The sequence below is a fragment of the Eretmochelys imbricata genome, chromosome 7 (genome assembly GCF_965152235.1).
Source record: "Eretmochelys imbricata isolate rEreImb1 chromosome 7, rEreImb1.hap1, whole genome shotgun sequence".
Lineage (NCBI taxonomy): Eukaryota > Metazoa > Chordata > Testudines > Cheloniidae > Eretmochelys > Eretmochelys imbricata.
Window position 1 is genome coordinate 66,672,805 of NC_135578.1, and position 17,851 is coordinate 66,690,655.

At 42.2% G+C, this 17,851-nt stretch overlaps 1 protein-coding gene across 1 annotated transcript in view; it reads left to right on the plus strand.

Annotated features, from left to right (window-relative positions):
• Nucleotides 1–17,851, plus strand: part of ZMIZ1 (zinc finger MIZ-type containing 1) — a 403,763-nt gene that overhangs the window by 88,691 nt on the left and 297,221 nt on the right.

Here is a 17,851-nt window from a genome sequence, read left to right on the forward strand (position 1 = left end):
TAGCAGTCCCTTAGTAGAAATTCAACAGTAGTTTCAATGAAGTGGTGTTTAGTATTTATATCCAGGAGTAGTGAGAAATGAAAAGTACACAACAAGTATTTTGTTTTTGTCATATTTAGTTATTTCCTTCAAACTTGTTCTACTCTCTTTGTTTGGTTCAATCTATTTTTTGTAGTAATTAAAACCCATAAGATGATAGGTTGTTGTGCCTCTGCCTTTGGCATAGTTCCAGAGTACCTGAGTGGATTTCAAGTGTTTTTGCAGCGTGGTTCATGTTTTGTCTTATGAATCAACTGCCCCCTCATTTGCTATCATGGGGACCATTTCCACTTCAACTCTCAAGAATGCCTGTGTGGCACTGCGTAGGTGGGGAAATAACTTTAGGGAAATGTTTAATGTATTTTCAGTTGTTTTTAATGCAAATTAGCAGCTGGAAATAAGGAGGAGGTGTTAGTACCACGTGACCATCCAGCTTTCTGCAGCTCACCAGCCAGTGGTGCAGGGATCATAATTTGAGAGCCCACTTTGAGAGGGATTGGCAGTAATGATTGAATTGACTTCCCTTGTCTATTACTACCAATATTTCTCCCCAGCATTTCAGTGATACATCTTGGTGAGGTGCAGACTGTTGATCTGAAGCATTTCTTCATCAGTGTTTCTTCCCAGCCTCACCTCCAAACACCCCCTGCTCCCACCCACCTGCTTATTTCAAGAACCAAATGAGAAAAAACTGTTTGACCAATATTTATACGCCAGGAGGGGGGGAAGGAGGTTATAGTGTAAGTCTTGCTTCCAGCAGAAAATGCCATCCCAGTTTTGCCTCTGATAATTAAAAACATTTTTTACATGGCCACTGGAACCAGTTAGTGATGTGTGCCTGCCATTTGCTGTACTTTTTTACTGCAGTGCTGCCTTCCTTTTTTGTTTTGTTTTTTTTTTCCTTTTAAACCAAGAAAACAAATATTCACTGGTATAGAACAGCATTTTATGACCCCCCTCTTCCTCCTACATCATGAATGATTACTTACAAATACTGATAAAAATGGAAGGCTATTATTCAAGCTTATGCTTCAAGTGATCTTTGGTCACACTTAGCAGAACTTGAATGGGCAAATCCATTCATTAACAGTACTAACAAAAACCAAACTGAAAAATGGGAAGACCAAAAAAAAATAAAAAGGGAGACCAATGAATCAAGTCTTCATTGCTGGGGGGGAGACGTCTTAATTATTTATACCAAGAAATAGAATAGCACAGAACAAGAATGATAAACCTTGCTTTAGAATACCCTGGGAATATTTTTGCAGCAGTCTCCTAAAAGGTACGTTCGGGTTTGTGCCCTACATCTGAATATATGTCTAAAGACTTGACCCTTTCAGTACAAAATAATATGATGTGTCCAGCCATGGGTTAGAGAATTCAGCCAAATAATCTTTAAAAACAACCTTGTGTATGCTGCCCTGGCCATGGATTCTGGCTTCAAAGGAAAAATTTCCTTTTTCCATTCCATGAAGAAACTCAGGGGAAAGAAGTTCTTGGCTGTGCCTTCAGATCACATGGTTTCACTGCTGTAGAGCAGGAATGTTTGCTATGGTATTTCCGGAGGCTTCATAAACACAGAGAAAGAGCAGGTTTTTTATTTTTTGCCAGCAGAAGGACATTACAATCCGGGAGTGCTAAGAACTCAAACGATGAGGGTTTCTGTTATAAACTATACAAGTGTGCCTTAAAGTGCATGTTTTTAAAGAAAAATCAGAAAAGCAATGTCAGGCAATGTTTTTGTTGTTGCACTTGTGTGAGAGAATAAATCAGTTGTTATTGAAATTTGATTCTTGGGAAGCTAAATATGAACACAAACCCCTCTGTTTAGATGCTCTTAACTGTTCACTTTTGACATGTGTCATTTTAAAAGGCATTCTGGAATCTGTCTTGATAGCTGTCATCTTGCAAACTGGAGTAATGGAAACAAAAGATGATCACTCAAACAAGGTTATAGAGAAGAGCCATTCCCTAAGTCTTGCTGTCACAGTGTAGAATCCCCAAGTCAAATTAGGAGAGCTTTGAATTAGTTCTGGCTCCTGGGATCCTGCAGTTAAGATTATGCAAACCTGCTCTTCCTCATTGTAAGAAGAGCACACATTCCTTCTGAGATTCTGTAAACACCAATCCAGACTGGGCTGTAGGATGAAGTGTGAGGGCCTCAATCTTGGACAAGATGGGGAGCTTCCACTTGAGTGACACTAAACTGGGAGGAGAGGTAGATACGCTGGAGGGTAGGGATAGGATACAGAGGGCCCTAGACAAATTAGAGGATTGGTCCAAAAGAAATCTGATGAGGTTCAACAAGGACAAGTGCAGAGTCCTGCACTTAGGACGGAAGAATCCGATGCACCGCTACAGACTAGGGACCGAATGGCTGTGCAGCAGTTCTGCAGAAAAGGACCTAGGGGTTACAGTGGACGAGAAGCTGGATATGAGTCAACAGTGTGCCGTTGTTGCCAAGAAGGCCAATGGCATTTTGGGATGTATATGTCGGGGCATTGCCAGCAGATCGAGGGACGTGATCGTTCCCCTCTATTCGACATTGGTGAAGCCTCATCTGGAGTACTGTGTCCAGTTTTGGGCCCCACACCACAAGAAGGAAGTGGAAAAATTGGAAAGAGTCCTGCGGAGGGCAACAAAAATGATTAGGGGACTGGAACACGTGACTTATGAGGAGAGGCTGAGGGAACTGGGATTGTTTAGTCTGCGGAAGAGAAGAATGAGGGGGGATTTGATAGCTGCTTTCAACTACCTGAAAGAAGGTTCCAAAGAGGATGGATCTAAACTGTTCTCAGTGGTAGCAGATGACAGAACATGGAGTAATGGTCTCCAGTTGCAGTGGGGGAGGTTTAGGTTGGATATTAGGAAAAACTTTTTCACGATGAGGGTGGTGAAACACTGGAATGCGTTACCTAGGGAGATGGTGGAATCTCCTTCCTTAGATATTTTTAAGGTCAGGCTTGACAAAGCCCTGGCTGGGATGATTTAATTGGGGATTGGTCCTGCTTTGAGCAGGGGGTTGGACTAGATGACCTCCTGCGGTCCCTTCCAACCCTGATATTCTATGAGTCAATGATTAGTGGAAGCTTTATAGCCATATCAATACAGCTTTATGCATGAGTGAGATTAGTGATGAAATTAGAGGCGAACATACTGGTCCCATTGTAATCGCACTATATAACATCGTGGCATTGTTTAAACTTCAAAAATATACCCGCTCTCAAGGACTGTGTTGAAACAGCATTACAAAATTTCATACTGTTAGATGCGTCTAGCCAAGGAAGAGCCATTTGCCCCAAGAACAGCAAACACAGCCTTCTTATAGAGGAAGTAATCTGCCTTCTGTTAAAAAGGAGTTCTCTGGACTTCTCTGAAAACTCTCCATATATTTTACTCTCTCATTAGTGCTGTTTGGATAATGGTAAGTATAATCCATGAAAAAATGGAAAGAAATGAAAAAAATTGATTAAAAATATTGCTGAAATTGTCAGGGTTTTTTTTTGTTTGGGGAAAAAATAGATTTTAAAAAAACTGTAACTTTTTCAGTTTTCATTGAAATTAGAAAATTTTGAACAATTTTGTGAAAATACTCACCTTTAAAAATGGAAGGTCATTTTTCATAAACAAAAAATGCTTTTGACGTGCTCCATTAAATTATAACATCGTAACTTCTAGAGGTCCCAGCAGAGGTCTAGGACACATGGTGCTAGATGCTACACATAGAAAGACTCAGCCCTTGTCCCGGCGATCATACACTCAGAAGAGGCAAGACAGAGAAAGGACAGGGAAAAGAAGTAGCATTACCCCCATGTCATGGTCGTGGAACTGAGGCAAGGAGAGATTAAGTGATTTGCGTGAGGTCAAAGAGGAAGTGTGTAGGCGAGTCTAGAATCGAGCCCAGAGCTCCTGCATCCCAGACCAGCACATTAACCACAAACCATCCTTCTCTGTTAAGCTTTTCTTCAGCAGTGAATGGATATTTCTGTTGAATGAGACTATCTTGGTCTGCAAGTCTCAGTGGCTTTATTGAAATTGGAATATTTTTCTGTTCCAATAAATTCTGGGATATTGATCACACCAGGTGCCACCTGTCTGTCTCAGCTATTAGCGTTGAACTCCTGTGACTGTGTCCAGGGTCCGTTGGGAAAGTCTGACAGAAGGGAATAAAGGATACTGAGTGGAGAAGAGCTGTAAATGGGGAAGAGAGGGAGAGGCAATCTGCAGGTGGGCAGGTGAGAAAACAAAACAAAACAAAAGGACAATAATGGATGACAAAGAAAGAAGGAGAGTAGCAAAGGAGAAGAAAAAGTAGGAGCTGTGAGGGAGGAAAGGAATGGAAGAGATTAAGAAAAAAAAAAAAAAAGCAAAGCTCACAGGAGGAAAATATTACATGAAAGGCAGGAGACAGTAACCTGTATAGGGAGAAGTAAATGTACCAAACCTTGGGTCTCAAGGCTGCAGGAAGTGTGGGTGGGAAGTAACAGCAGTTCTGGGTTTTGGAACTGGACATGGGTGTCATGCTATTCGTTTTCTCTTCCATTATTTTCCCCAAGACCAAATGGAAGTACAGCTCACAGCTCTACCTCTTATAATTCTACCTCAGCAAATAGGGTCTCATTAGGTCTTCCTGCAGTGTGCACCATTGGATGAGTTGAATTGTTAAGGCGAGCGTTAAGGGATCATGTGATAACATCACTGTTAAAGATCAGTGATCAAAAAAGAGACTCAAATAATCATGTATGTATTATGTTAGAGAACAGTTAGAAAATCCCACATGTCACTCTGGCCTTCTGAGAGGCTATTTTTAGCCACAGTATGCTGGTCAGATCTGTGGGTGTTTGGAAAGATCTACAGGCATAGTAGAGGGCTTGGGTCAAATACTCTTCCTTGATAAACAGATGTTTCTTATCTCTCCTCCCCTCTACCATCAAGAGGTCACCACAGCAGATGTGTTTAGCTGTTCCTGTAGATTGGTCCCTGAAAAGCAATTGACATGTTCAGGAAATGGAAATGGTCCAGGAATGCCTTTAGATCAGAAGAGTTCTCTCCACACTCAGCGCAGGCTGCAGGTTATATTCAGTGACTTTTCGGCTTCTGTTGGGTACTTTAGCCTGGTTTAGAGGAAACTATAGGGCTTGTTACACTTACTTATCAAGGCTTTATCCTTTAGCACAGTGCTACTCAAAGTGGTGGTCTGCGGACTGGTGCCGGTCTGCGCGCCCATTGGAAAAAAAAATTGCCGGTCCCCCACATCAGATAGCTTGAGAAGCACTGCTCTAGCAGCTGTACCATGGTTGTGAGGGTAAAGAAACTGGATGCCATATTTTACAGCCCACCACTAACTAGTCCTGCTCTGCTTTTCCTGAGTGTAGCTTGAAATGAAGAAAGGGAAGTCTCCTTGCCTGAGAAGGGACTACAATTCCTCTTTGGAAGGGGAACATGGCATACAAGGCAATCTCAGTGAATTAATATTCAGTTTTACTCCAAAGCTCTTGATTGGCCTGTAAAAGTCATGCCTAGTTTGTCCTCTGAGACATCTCAAGAAAGAGACAGTGTCTGTAGGTTTGTCATGACCTAAGAAATAGAAGCCAACAACAGGCAGGTTTGCAGGTCAGAAAGCTATGTAGTTCCTGTAACCTGAAGAGCAGTTTGCACCTGGGCTGTATTCCCTTTGTACACAGTGACTGTTTTGGAAGTGTTCTCTTGAGTTCATTAAATTTTGTAAATGTAGACAGGCTGCAGCAAGCGCTACCTTGGGCAGCAGTGTTAGCACATCTGGTTCCTTAGCCTATCTTGCTTCAGTGTTTGAAACCCATAAGTTTGGGTTGATGCCTGCACTGAATCTAAAAATGGGTAGGTTTTTTAATGTTCTGTTTTTTTTCTGGGTCTTATCAACCTGTTGCAAGACTACTCACCTGACCCTAGTGGAGTTTCATTTAGGGATTGGAAGTGTGCACCATAGTTTTCCTTCATACCCCTAAGGATTTTCAGTTGAGGAATCCAGAGAAAACTACTGCGTCCTGAGGCATAAAAATCATATGAAGGTTATTGGTTGCCTCTGTTGGACTGGCATAGACTGGAACGGGAATACCCATCGGTCTGTGACTAGAGAAGCCAAGTGACAGAAAAACAATCTACAGGTAAAATGACACCTTAAATAAATCTAGTCTTTTGCATGTGAAACAAATCCTGTCTTAACCAGGTTAAATATAAGTGTGCCAGAACTTTAAGTATATATTTCCTTCAAAAGAAAAGCTTGATACAGAGGAGAAATGTGTTTTCAATTCAGAATTATCTGCATATACTAGGTTTTTCTAAGTGAACACACAGAAATATAGAGAAATACGCAACTAACTTTGTATCAGATAGAACTGAATAAACCTTTATTAACCTTATACTTGAGCTGTCTTCAAGGCTGTTGTGCTGTCACATGTAACACCGTCTTAAATGCCTAACTGGAAAAAAAGACAATAACATAACTTTTTAGATAGTGCAAACATTTGTATGAGTTTCATTTCCTGGAGGTAAAATGTCTCAGTGCTTTCCCTTGTCTCTTAGTTTATCTTGCCATTGTCTGAGAGCTGTGTCTCAGTGGGAACACCAAAGGGAGTTTCTGCAGCTCATTTTCATTTAACAGAAGTTTATTTTTCGGAGGCTATTTTTCATACACAGACTTAGCCATCCAAAGTCATCTTAAGCCCTCTAAGCCTTTGTAAGGAAATCTTGTATATGGTAGACCAAAGGGATTCACAGTTGAAACTAACTTTTCACGAGCTATACTTTCCTCATTGAATTTCACAGCAATTGGGAAAGATGGAGCTTCACTGTAACGCAAAGTGAGCAGAATAGGTTCTATTTTTGACCCTGCGTTCTTAGAACTGTCGAAATTATACCGACATAACTGCACCAGGGTAAACCCCCTAATGTAGACCTGCTATGTGCTGATTCCATACTGGCTGGGATAAATTATACTGTGTAGCACTTCCACATCAGGGATTTGTGCTACGCAGGTGCAAAAAGAAAAACTCAGTGTAGACAGGCCCTGAGTTTGGTGTACCTTCCTCTGAAAATAGGGCTTCTTGTGGGGTGTTTTTTGTTTCTGTTTGGGTTTTTTTTTTTATCTGCCCTGCTTTAAAGAAGACTGAATAAGAGCAATTTTTCAAATACTCTATCATCATGTAACCTTTCAGGATGGTTATTGCTCTATCCTGTACTAGAAAACATTTTATTTTGCTATGGAGAAGATCCAAGCATATTTTCATGTCCTTTTAAAGGGTGTTAGTGTGCATTTTTTCTTTGTGTGCAGAGAAATATTTCCAAAAGAAATAAGATACTGCCCACATCTTTATTTTTTTCTGCTATATAAAAACAGTTTATTGGCTAACTGGCTACATTTTTACTTTTTTTCTTAATCTTTTTTATCTGTTCAGAGTGTTCTTCCAGCTATCAGAAATCTGTTGTCCTAGGGGTCTTTCATAAACTGTTCTAGCAATTGGCATGTTTTAGAGAAATGCATGTCGAAGGGATAATTGGGTAGTATGACTTGTGTGGCATATGTTTCTATAAAATTAAACAAAAATAAACAAAATTAAATTATGTATTAAAAGCATAATACAAACACATGGGCTAGATTCTGGATGCTGAAATGTACTTCTGTTCACACCACCTTTATACCATATAAGCTTTGATACACGGGCACATTGCGAGTTCAGTCTTAACTCTGAATTTCCTTCCCTTGTGTGTATCTAGAGAGGTCTCTTAACCTTACTTTAATCTTTTTTTTACCTTTCATCTTTTTTTAGTTACTTTAATCTAGTTTGTATTCTTAAATTTCCTCTAGATTTATTACAATAATATGTACAAATGGGAGGGAAGCGGGAAATCATTTGAAGTGCACATTAATTATCTGTTCATGTAAATGCTGGTTAATGTCATAAAGATATGTAAATTGCAGTTTTTCTATTTATATAATATACACTTACACATACAAAGTGCTATGTAATATGGCTACACATGTGAATGGAAGAGAGACAAGGTTGGTGAATGTACATAACTGATTTAACATGTGAATGTAATTTAACATATGAATATAATTGATTTCAACTCAAAGTAGATCAGCTGTTTGTTAAAAATGTCTACTTTACCCCACAGGATTTTCAAAGGACACTTTTTGAGTTAGCGAGACATCAAACGTCCCCACATACAAAAAAATCCCTTTTTTGAAATCTCCTAAATGAACATAAATAAAATGCGGCTTAAAAATGGTAACAAGAAAAGATCATATCGTCTTGATGGTTTATTTGCACAAGGCAATTGCCTCTTACTGGTTTCTACCCTGAAACATATGCAGTATAAAGCCAAAAATAACAACCAACGTTAAAAATTGTACTTTACAAATGAGGTAAGAAGAGATGTGCATGTGGAAGCAACAGTTTTGAAAGTTGCTGGACTAGACTGGATTGGACCTATTGTCCATCTAGTCTCCAGTATCACCAAATGCTTCGGACAATATGCAAGAAACGTTGTGTTAGGCAGATGTCAGATAATCTGCCTCCTATGTTAGGTGTCTAGTACTCCCTAATAGTTACTTAAAGATCAGTTTGATTCCTGAAGCATGACATCATGTGGCAGAGAGTTCCTCTGTCTTATTACACATTAACAAAACAAAAACAGGCAAAAAGAATAAAAAAGTTAAGGTATTGGAAAGGGAGAGGAAGGAAGGGGGCAGGGATGGTAAAGGAGAATGACATCTTGATTTCCATGAGCCAGAAATTAACCAAGGATTTCCAATAAGTCAGGCCATATCTTTTCAAATATGTCTGAAGCCCCATTTCTCTGAAATGTTACCTGCTCTTTAGCTGCCAGATTAGCCAAATTGCTAAGACAAACTCCTATCCCTGCAGGCAGTCTGCTCTTCCTGCTGAATAATGTGGCGTTGGGCTACAAGGAGTGCTCTGGAGAACCAAGCTTTCCGTGAATTGGAAGTTGCAAAGATGATGGGATATATTTAGGACCTCCCAAATTCATGGTCCATTTTTGTCAATTTCATGGTCATAGGATTTTAAAAATAATCTGTTTCATGGTTTCAGCTGTTTACATTTGAAATCTCGCCATGTTATAACCATGGGGGTCCTGACCCAAAAGAGGGTTCTGTGGGGGGTCACAAGGCTATTGTAGGGGAGTCGTGGTATTGCCACCTTTGCTTTTGCACTGCTGCTGACTGAGGCGCTGCCTTCAGAGCTGGGCAGTCGGAGAGCAATGGCCAGTGCAGACGTGAGGGTCAGATGGTATTGGAGGGGGTGGCGGGCAGGACCAGCCTTACAGGTGGGCGACTGCTAAAGGCCTTGTGGTCAAGGGAGTACCGCGGTTCCTCCCCCACCCCGAGAATGCCCAAGGCCCCTTTGACCCCTGAGTGCAAGGCCTGGAGCCGGGGAGGTGCAAGGCTGGAGGCAAGGGCACCAGAGCCTTTGTAGAAGTGAGGGGGGGTCCCACTGGTGCCAGAACTGAGGAGGGCTGGGGGCCATGCTCCCCACTTTTTAACATGGGTGTAGTTTGGGGATGGAAGGTGTTCCCCCCTCCCCCCACCCCAAACTGCCACCTTGGGCAGGCATAAAACTGATCACTGTTATCAGTTCCTCTGCCATGAAGTGTAGCCCCTCCCAGTGCCACTCTGCGTTTGACTGAGGCTTGCAGTTTGGGGGGGGGGGGGCGCAAAGCTGCCCCTTGTCCCCCCCAAACTAAGCCCATGTTAAAAAGTGGGTGACATGGTCCCCTGGATGATGCCACTCCCCCATTCTTGTGCCATTGGCTGGGGTGCCCCAGCCGGGGGCTTTTGCTGTAGGGTGGGCTCCAGCTGCTCGTCCCAGCTGGGCTGGGGAGGGATGGGACTTCCTCTTCTCCTGCAGGGTCTGCTCCCACGGCCAGGTCAGACCCCCCCCCCCGACCCCGCTGTGAACCCCCCCTAACCCCCTTGCTGCATGAAACTTCGTGGCTTCTCCCTGTGCAGTGACCTGAGTGATGGGGCAGGACGTGGGACAGGGATGCAGAGCAGCCTCTGCAGGAGAAGAGGAAGTCCCATCCCTCCCTAGCCCCGTCAGGACTAGCAGCTGGAGCTCAAGGCATGATAGCAGCCCTGGTGGGGGCACCTTCAGCTCTGCCCTGATTTCACAGGAGAGATCAGATTTCACGGTTCATGACACATTTTTCATGGCCATAAATTTGATAGGCCCTAGACACATCCCAAAACACAGTTCAGGGCCATACGTTTTAGGAGGGCTCCATTATATTATTCCTTCTGCCTACTTCTGTTCTGGTACAGTCTCAAAACATGAGCCCATGAGGCTCTGGGAGACCCACAGGTCCTATTAATTTTTGTTTTCTTTCTCTGACACCCCCACAGAATTGCCTCAATTCTGCAATATTCTGTTTGAAATGGGGTGACCAATACTGCACAGAGTACAGTAGGTGTGGCTGCACCATTGATTTCCATAGTGGCATTATAATACTTTCTGTATGCACCTCCATTCCAGTGTGATATGAGATATTTCATTCTCCATACTCATTCCACCTTTGGTCTCTCTGCTGAGACAACCAGTAGGGCTGCTAAATAGGGTGTAGTTTTTCTTTGTTTGGTCATATTGATTCCTGCCCACTAGGAGCTGGCCTGAGCCCATCGAACATCTGTCATATGGTAATGCCTTTCAAACATTAGCATCCTGGACCTGGTTTGAACTGATGACCTAGAGGTGAAATGCTCCTTATTTCCATTACAAGTCCCCAGAGCCGTCTCCTCCTTCCCATCCCTATACCCACAGCTGTTTATCTGCTGCCTTAGCTCTTGCAGCTCCCCTGAAATCCCCAGAGTGCCAGTGGTCCCTGTTTCTTCCATCTGCTGTCTGTAGAGGCACTAGTAAGCCTCAGCAAGCTTTTCTCTTATCTATCATGCAGTAGTAGCATTTGGAGCACTTCAGTGTCTATGCACTGGCAGGCAATAGAAAAGAAACAGGCTCAGAATAGTCGGGAGCAGTTACACAGGAGATCAGGACATGAAAGGGTCTGTCAATAGTAGGAAACTGTGTGTATGGGGAGGGGAAAATATTATGTCCCGGTGAGTGAGTGGACTAGGACAGTACTAATGAATGAGGAGGCAGGGAGCAGTATTAAAGAGGAAAAGGCCTGATTATTCCAGATGTAGGCTTGCCACCACAAATGGTTTTCATTCCCTGTCTTTGGCTTCAGTGCATTTTCTCCTGTTCTTTAGAATACTACCAAAATACACTCTTTTTCTTTAATTTGTCCAGGGTATTTTCTCTCATACTTAAGCTGCTTCATTATGAGGGAGGTGAGTAACCTAATGTCTAACTGGGGAATGAGAAGAGAAATTAACCTAAAATACAAGTTTAGAAACCCACAGAATTCCACAGGGGAAAAGGTTTGCTCTTGATCTCAACCCTCTGCCCCGACTACTTTCTGTAACGAATGCCCTTGCTTGTCTATTAGCAAATGTTCACCGCTGAATTATACATTGGTAATAGGAGAGTACTAGACTAGTATCCCTCAGTGCCAGTAGTTATGAAAAAAGTTAAAGGTATGCAATACTCATCTAGAAACAGGACTTAATGTCAAAACAAAACTGAAAAGCCAGAGTTTGTGTATTCAGCTTTGGAAAACCATAGCACAGCGAAGCCTGCGAGCCACATCGTCAGTTGCCATGAATTGGCCTACTTCAGGAGGTTTAGCAGCAACTACATGTATTTACGTCAGTTGAGTCTCTGTCCCTACATACGTGGCTGGTAATTCTTGGGAAATTTCCCAATGTTACTAGCAGTGGGGGATTGCCAGCGTAGAGAAGATGTGTGCATGCGAGAGAATGTGCATGCAAGTTTGTGTGTGTGTGAGAGAGAGAGAGAGAAAATTTTGAAACATTTAGTGAAAGCTAGACCAGTCTAGTTTTTTAATGAAATAACAAAATGCTTCCTCAGCACATTTCATACCAACTCTTCTGTAACTCGATTCAATGGTCCTCAAATTATTTCTTTCCTCCAAAGTTTTTCTGTGTCGCACACAAACCTTAATGCATCGCTGGTACTAACTCACTTGCTGTTTAAAAAGTAATTTTTCCATTTAGCCACTGTCCTTAAAAAGACAATATCAACCTTAATTAGTTGTAAAATTGCTTTTATTAAACTAACTTGGGGGATTGTATCTGTGCTAAAGACAGAACTGAATAATGATTTGTCTCATGGAATTAATTTGAAATTTCAGCAGCATCGAATAATATTTTAGTGGCAGCATAATCCTGTACGTTTCATATTAAGTCTGCAGATAGTGCTGCTACTAAAAGAACCCTAAAGTAGTTAAATGACACGATACCACAGTATTACATTCAGGTCATTAGGAGGCATTTTATAGGATTGAGGATATTTGGCAGAATGTCAAGGGTGAGTTGTATAAACTGTGTTTACTTTGCCTCTCCAAATACATAGATTAGAGGTTTTATAAAAACAATTACACCTAACGGACCAAAGCGCTTTCTCTGCCTCAGCCCAGAAGATCATCTGTCTGCTACTTGTACCTCTAAGTAGCACGCACACCCCCCCCCCCACACACACACGAACGACACGGGAAATAAGAAACATGGCCACTTAGATAGATAGTTCAGCTGCTAGATGACATAATTGGGAAAACCTGGATTTGAGAGATTTTCAGATCCAGACAAGTTTTACAAAGAATATCTGCTTAAAGATTTTTTCTGTTGAGGTCAAGTGATAATTCTACATTTATTGAGAGTTTCTCTGATCTAATCTAAGCAGTCAGTGACTAGGTGCATAGTTGAAGATTTGGTCTTCCTATAAAGCACCAGATATTGTCAAGGTTCAGAACAAAGGCCAGGACTTTCAAACATACAAGGCTAAATTTGGCTTCCTTATGAGGAGATTTTGAAAGGCACAAAGGGCAATTAGGCCCCCATTGCCTATTGAAAGCACAATGGGAACTGGGCATCTAGCTTCCCTTCATGCCTTTGAAAATCTCCCTCTAAATTCATATTTAGACAGCTTAATCGGTGTGTTGATTTTTCAAAATGCTGAGCCCCAGAATCTCCTATTGACTTCAGTGAGAGATGTTAGGTGCTCAGCAGTTTTGAAAATTGAGCTACTTATTTACCTTGGTCTCAGTCAGGGGTGGGCAAACTTTTGGCCCGAGGGCCACATTGTGGCTGCGAAACTGTATATGGAGGGCTGTGCTTCCCCAAACAGCCTGGCCTCTGCCCCCTCCCATTTCCTGCTCCCTGACTGCTCCCCTCAAAACTCCCGACCCATCCACCCCCCCACCCCGCTCCTTGTCCCCTGACTGTCCCCTCCCGGAACACCACCCCCTGTCCACACACCCCATCCCCTGACTGACCCGACCGCTATCCACACCCCTGCCCCCTGAAAGGCCCCCCCGGGACTCCCATGGCTATCCAACTCCCCCTGTTCCCTGACTGCCCCCCCCGGGACTCCCTGCCCCTTATCCAAACCCCAGCCCCCTTACCATGCCGCTCAGAGCAGCAGGACTAGCAGCTACGCCGCCATGCTGCCCGGCAGGAGCCAGCCATGCTGCCCAGAACGCTGGTGGCATGGTGAGCTGAGGCTGCGGGGATGGGGGAACAGCGGAGGGGGCGGGGGCTCAAGGGCCGGGCAGGACAGTCCCGCGGGCCGTAGTTTGCCCACCTCTGGCCTAAGTAGATAGATTCTGTACAGTATGGCAACTCTGTTTCCCTCTTGCTACATTCCATGTGATTGGAAATTTTTTTAAACGTCAGGAGCGGTGCTGATGGCCACTTGTCAATCCTATAAGCAGTGCATAGGATGCTGGTGGCTGAGAAGGTTGCAGCCTAAAGCAAGTTGCAATAATAAATTAGAAGAATGAGATAAGGTAACATTTAAAAAGTTCATATTTTTTAATGTGATGGCAAGATCTTGCCACCCAAGCCCATTACGTGGCTTAACCTCTGCAACAGAATGTGGCAAATTTGCATGACCTGTCAAATGTGTGATTCTTGCCAAGCACCTGTAGTTTTTGCTAATGTTTTGCTGCACCAAGAACAGAATACAGTGTAAGCTGTGATACTATATAATGATCACCATTAAAAAGTCAGCATTTACCAGCAGCTAGCACACCTGAATGTCTGAGACACTGCATTCTCCAAATGTAATGGAGGTGGTGGTATCTTAGTATAAACCTATGTTTGAAACTAATAACAGCTGTTCAGTGTTGCTAGAATTGAATATGATGTAAAGGCAAGGGGATGTGGGCAGGGTGTTGTGTGTGAGGGCTCTGACTTTTGAATGCATTCTCCCATCCCCTTCTCTGTCCAAAATAGCCTGAATCTTTTGATTTTTAGGATACATTGCAAAACTTATATTCCCCCACCTAGAACATATGGATAGGTGTCCTTTATTAGGATTTGTACAAATCTAAAGAAATTAAATATGTTGTGTTTGTTTTTGTGTGTGAGTGGGAAACCTTGGATTTGATCACGTTAATGATTTGGGTTTACAAATGGATTAAATTCACCCATGTCAGAGTATCATGAATGGCCTATGCAACACGTAGACACTTGTAACAGAAGTTAAGTAGGACTTAAGTGATAAATAGATTTAGTCCTGGCCCTCTGCACAGAGGTAATTTCCACCCAAATCAGAGCAGATGGTCATTTCACAGTTTTGGTGATGGTTTAAAAGTAATCAGCCTTCATTTTAAAATGGGCAGCATGACCTTAGCTTCCTGCTCCATGTTGCTCTCATGTTGGATGGATTTTTGAAGTGAAAGTCAATGGGTGTTTTTTCAGAAATTTCCCTAGATAGACAGATCTCAGGTGGAGATGGTCTAGGAGGTTGGTGACCTAGGAGGCTGGTGATTAATCACCAGCTGTCATTTTTGAGTAAAAATAGAGAACTTAACACATTCATTGTAAAGCTTAAATGTAAGAAAGGTGTCAGCATAATGATCCCTTGGGAAAAAATAGAGCAAAATACATAATAATCTGATGTTGTTCCCTTTATTGGATTAATGAATATTTCCTGTGTTTGTTTCAAAATGCAAATGGGTGACCAGAAACTGCTATTAGATTGGCTGATATTTTTTAAGTGGATTTTTAAGTGGGTTAAGTGTAACATGATGTTACACTAGCCCAGCGGTTCTCAAACTGTGGGGTTGGAAACCCAAAGTGGGTCACGACCCCCTTTTAATGGGGTCACCAGGGCTGGCTTAGACTTCCTGGGGCTGAAGCCAAAGCCTGAGCCCTGCCACCCAGGGCTAAAACCTGAGTCCCACTGCCCAGGGCCAAAGCCAAAGTCCAAGGGCTTCAGCCCTGGACAGTGGGGCTCAGGTTACAGGCCCCTGGCCTAGGGCTGAAGCCCTTTGGCCCTGGCCCCATCCCAATCAGGGCAGCAGGGCTTGGATGGGCTCAGGCTTCGGTCCCCACTCCTGGGGTCGTGTAGTAATTTTTGTTGTCAGAAGGGGGTCACAGTGCAATGAAGTTTGAGAACCCCTGCACAAGCCTGAAATAAAGTTGGGGACCTTCTGTTAAACCTGCTCCTGCCTGAAGGACACAGGCACACCTCAGGGAAATAGAAGTAGCACACACTTCAGGCTGGGCAGAAACCTTAACCCTGTGCTGCCCCAGGCGTTTAATGCTTGCTTTTACTTGCTGAACATCACCATGCCAGTTCAGTTGCCCTTACAGCATGTCTGTGGCAGGACGAACTCCTGTTTTCACATTTTGTAGTTAGGGTTCTGATGATCCAGCCGCTGAAAATTTCAGTCAAAGCAGGAAATAATCTTGCCAGTCCCTCTGATGGTAAATAATTGAAAATTATTTCTCCCCCTAGTTCACTGGAGGCAGATATCTGGAATACAAACTCCTTTGGCATTCTGTGACATGCAATTTCACCCATCATGGGTTGTTTGGATAGACTAATTTTGAAACAGTGTTGGCCTAGTATTTGGTCTGGAAACTTGCCACACTGTGCTTAAATTCCCTTGTCTGACTGTTAAAACTAGATTTTAAATGAAGCTTGAGTGCAATAAACTAAACCAGCTACACCTACAGCTCATTAAGCCCTTATGAGTGTTAGGGAGGTAGTGAGCATAGCACCGCTGATAACAAACGCAAATGTCTATATAAGATTATACATATTTAACGGGCTTTGCTACTTATTACAGAGTCAATTGGATGCTTCTTTATGTAGATACGGAGAGGGTAGCACACATGCCCTGTGCTGGCTTGGTGAAATTTGTTGACTATGCTGTCAGTTTAGTTTATCTTTATTTACAGATCAGTGGATAGTGCATTGCTGTGCTGGCATCCAAGAGATTTCTAACATTTTATCTGTAAGGCTCTTAGGCAAAAAAGAAAAAAAAAAGGAAAGTGTTTCTAAGTGAAGTTGCTAAATAATTTAAGATCATATGTTTATATAATTAAAGCTTTTTCCAAGCAATATATAGAGGTTTATGTAAGAAACTGGGAGTTATATCATGTTGTCATATGTCTTCATGTCTGTTGCCAGGCAGCAACCCATGACAACATAATGTGATGGAATTTTTCCAACTATTGTCCTGGTGAGAGGAACACTGGTAAAAGTGTTACATTATGTTTATAGGCAGATTTTGGGGCCAGCGGAAATGACAACATCAGAATACTGGTGGAACAATGAGAGGATAGTCTTGAATTATAAATTCGTACAGCACCTAGTATGCTGCTGACTGGGTAGTGTGAGAGTTCAAGTTATAGTAATAATAATGCAAATTCGTATTGGTGGTACATTATAAAGGCTGCTAGATATGCATGTTTTTATTATCTTGTATCTTACACCACATGCAGCTTCCAGAGATGAAGGGTCTTATTCCTGGGACAAGTACGTTGTCAAGTACAAATTAAGCCTATTCTTTGAGGAAGAGGAACATCTACGGCAAATACTGCCCCTCTACTTCTTCCCCGCTCCCGCAAAATATAGCAGTTTATCATAGGTCCATTCTGCAGTTGTGGCTTAATACAAACAGCTAAAAATATTAGGTTACTGGTAACAATAAATGCTACTCAAATTATGGATAAGTGCTCTTGCACTTGGACTGCAACTAATTACCTTTGATTCCTTCTGTAATTGGATGATAATTACACAGAATAGTGTTTGTATTGGCATTTTTATAATTTATAAGTTTCTGGACTTGAAGGGTGGGTAGGTGGTGTGCGCAAGTCTACATATGTCTGCAATGTTTAATATTTCTGTGATGTGAAGTCTTGTTGATGCATTTATATTAACATATTATACCCAATTTGCATAGTGATGGATACATAGGAGAATTATTAGCGTTTGGGGAAATTATATTTAAAGGTACTAGATGTTAAAGTAGAAGCTAAAATCTAGCGTTTCAGACTCCATCTTCTTATGATTAAGTTAAATGTTTGAAAAGTGGCCCATGTCTGGGATCTCATTAAAGTACGGATATGTGTGTGAGAGAAGTTTGGAGGGACTGTGATTCTTTGCAAGAGGGCCCCCCAACATTTTTAGAGTCTCAGGGAAATTTTTCAAAAAGAGATCACTTAAAATATTTCCTTGGCAAAAGTTAGTAGCAATATTACCACAAAAATCACATGCAGATGTCATACATCCTTTGCAAAATTATTGTGCTATGTTTGGAGACTGAACTTGATCATTAAAACATGAAATAGAGGGATTTGAATCCAGCTTTAAGGACAAACCTCAATGCAACTTTTCTCTGGAGAGCTTCCAATGGGTAGTGTGGTTCACATTGTGCCAGTTGA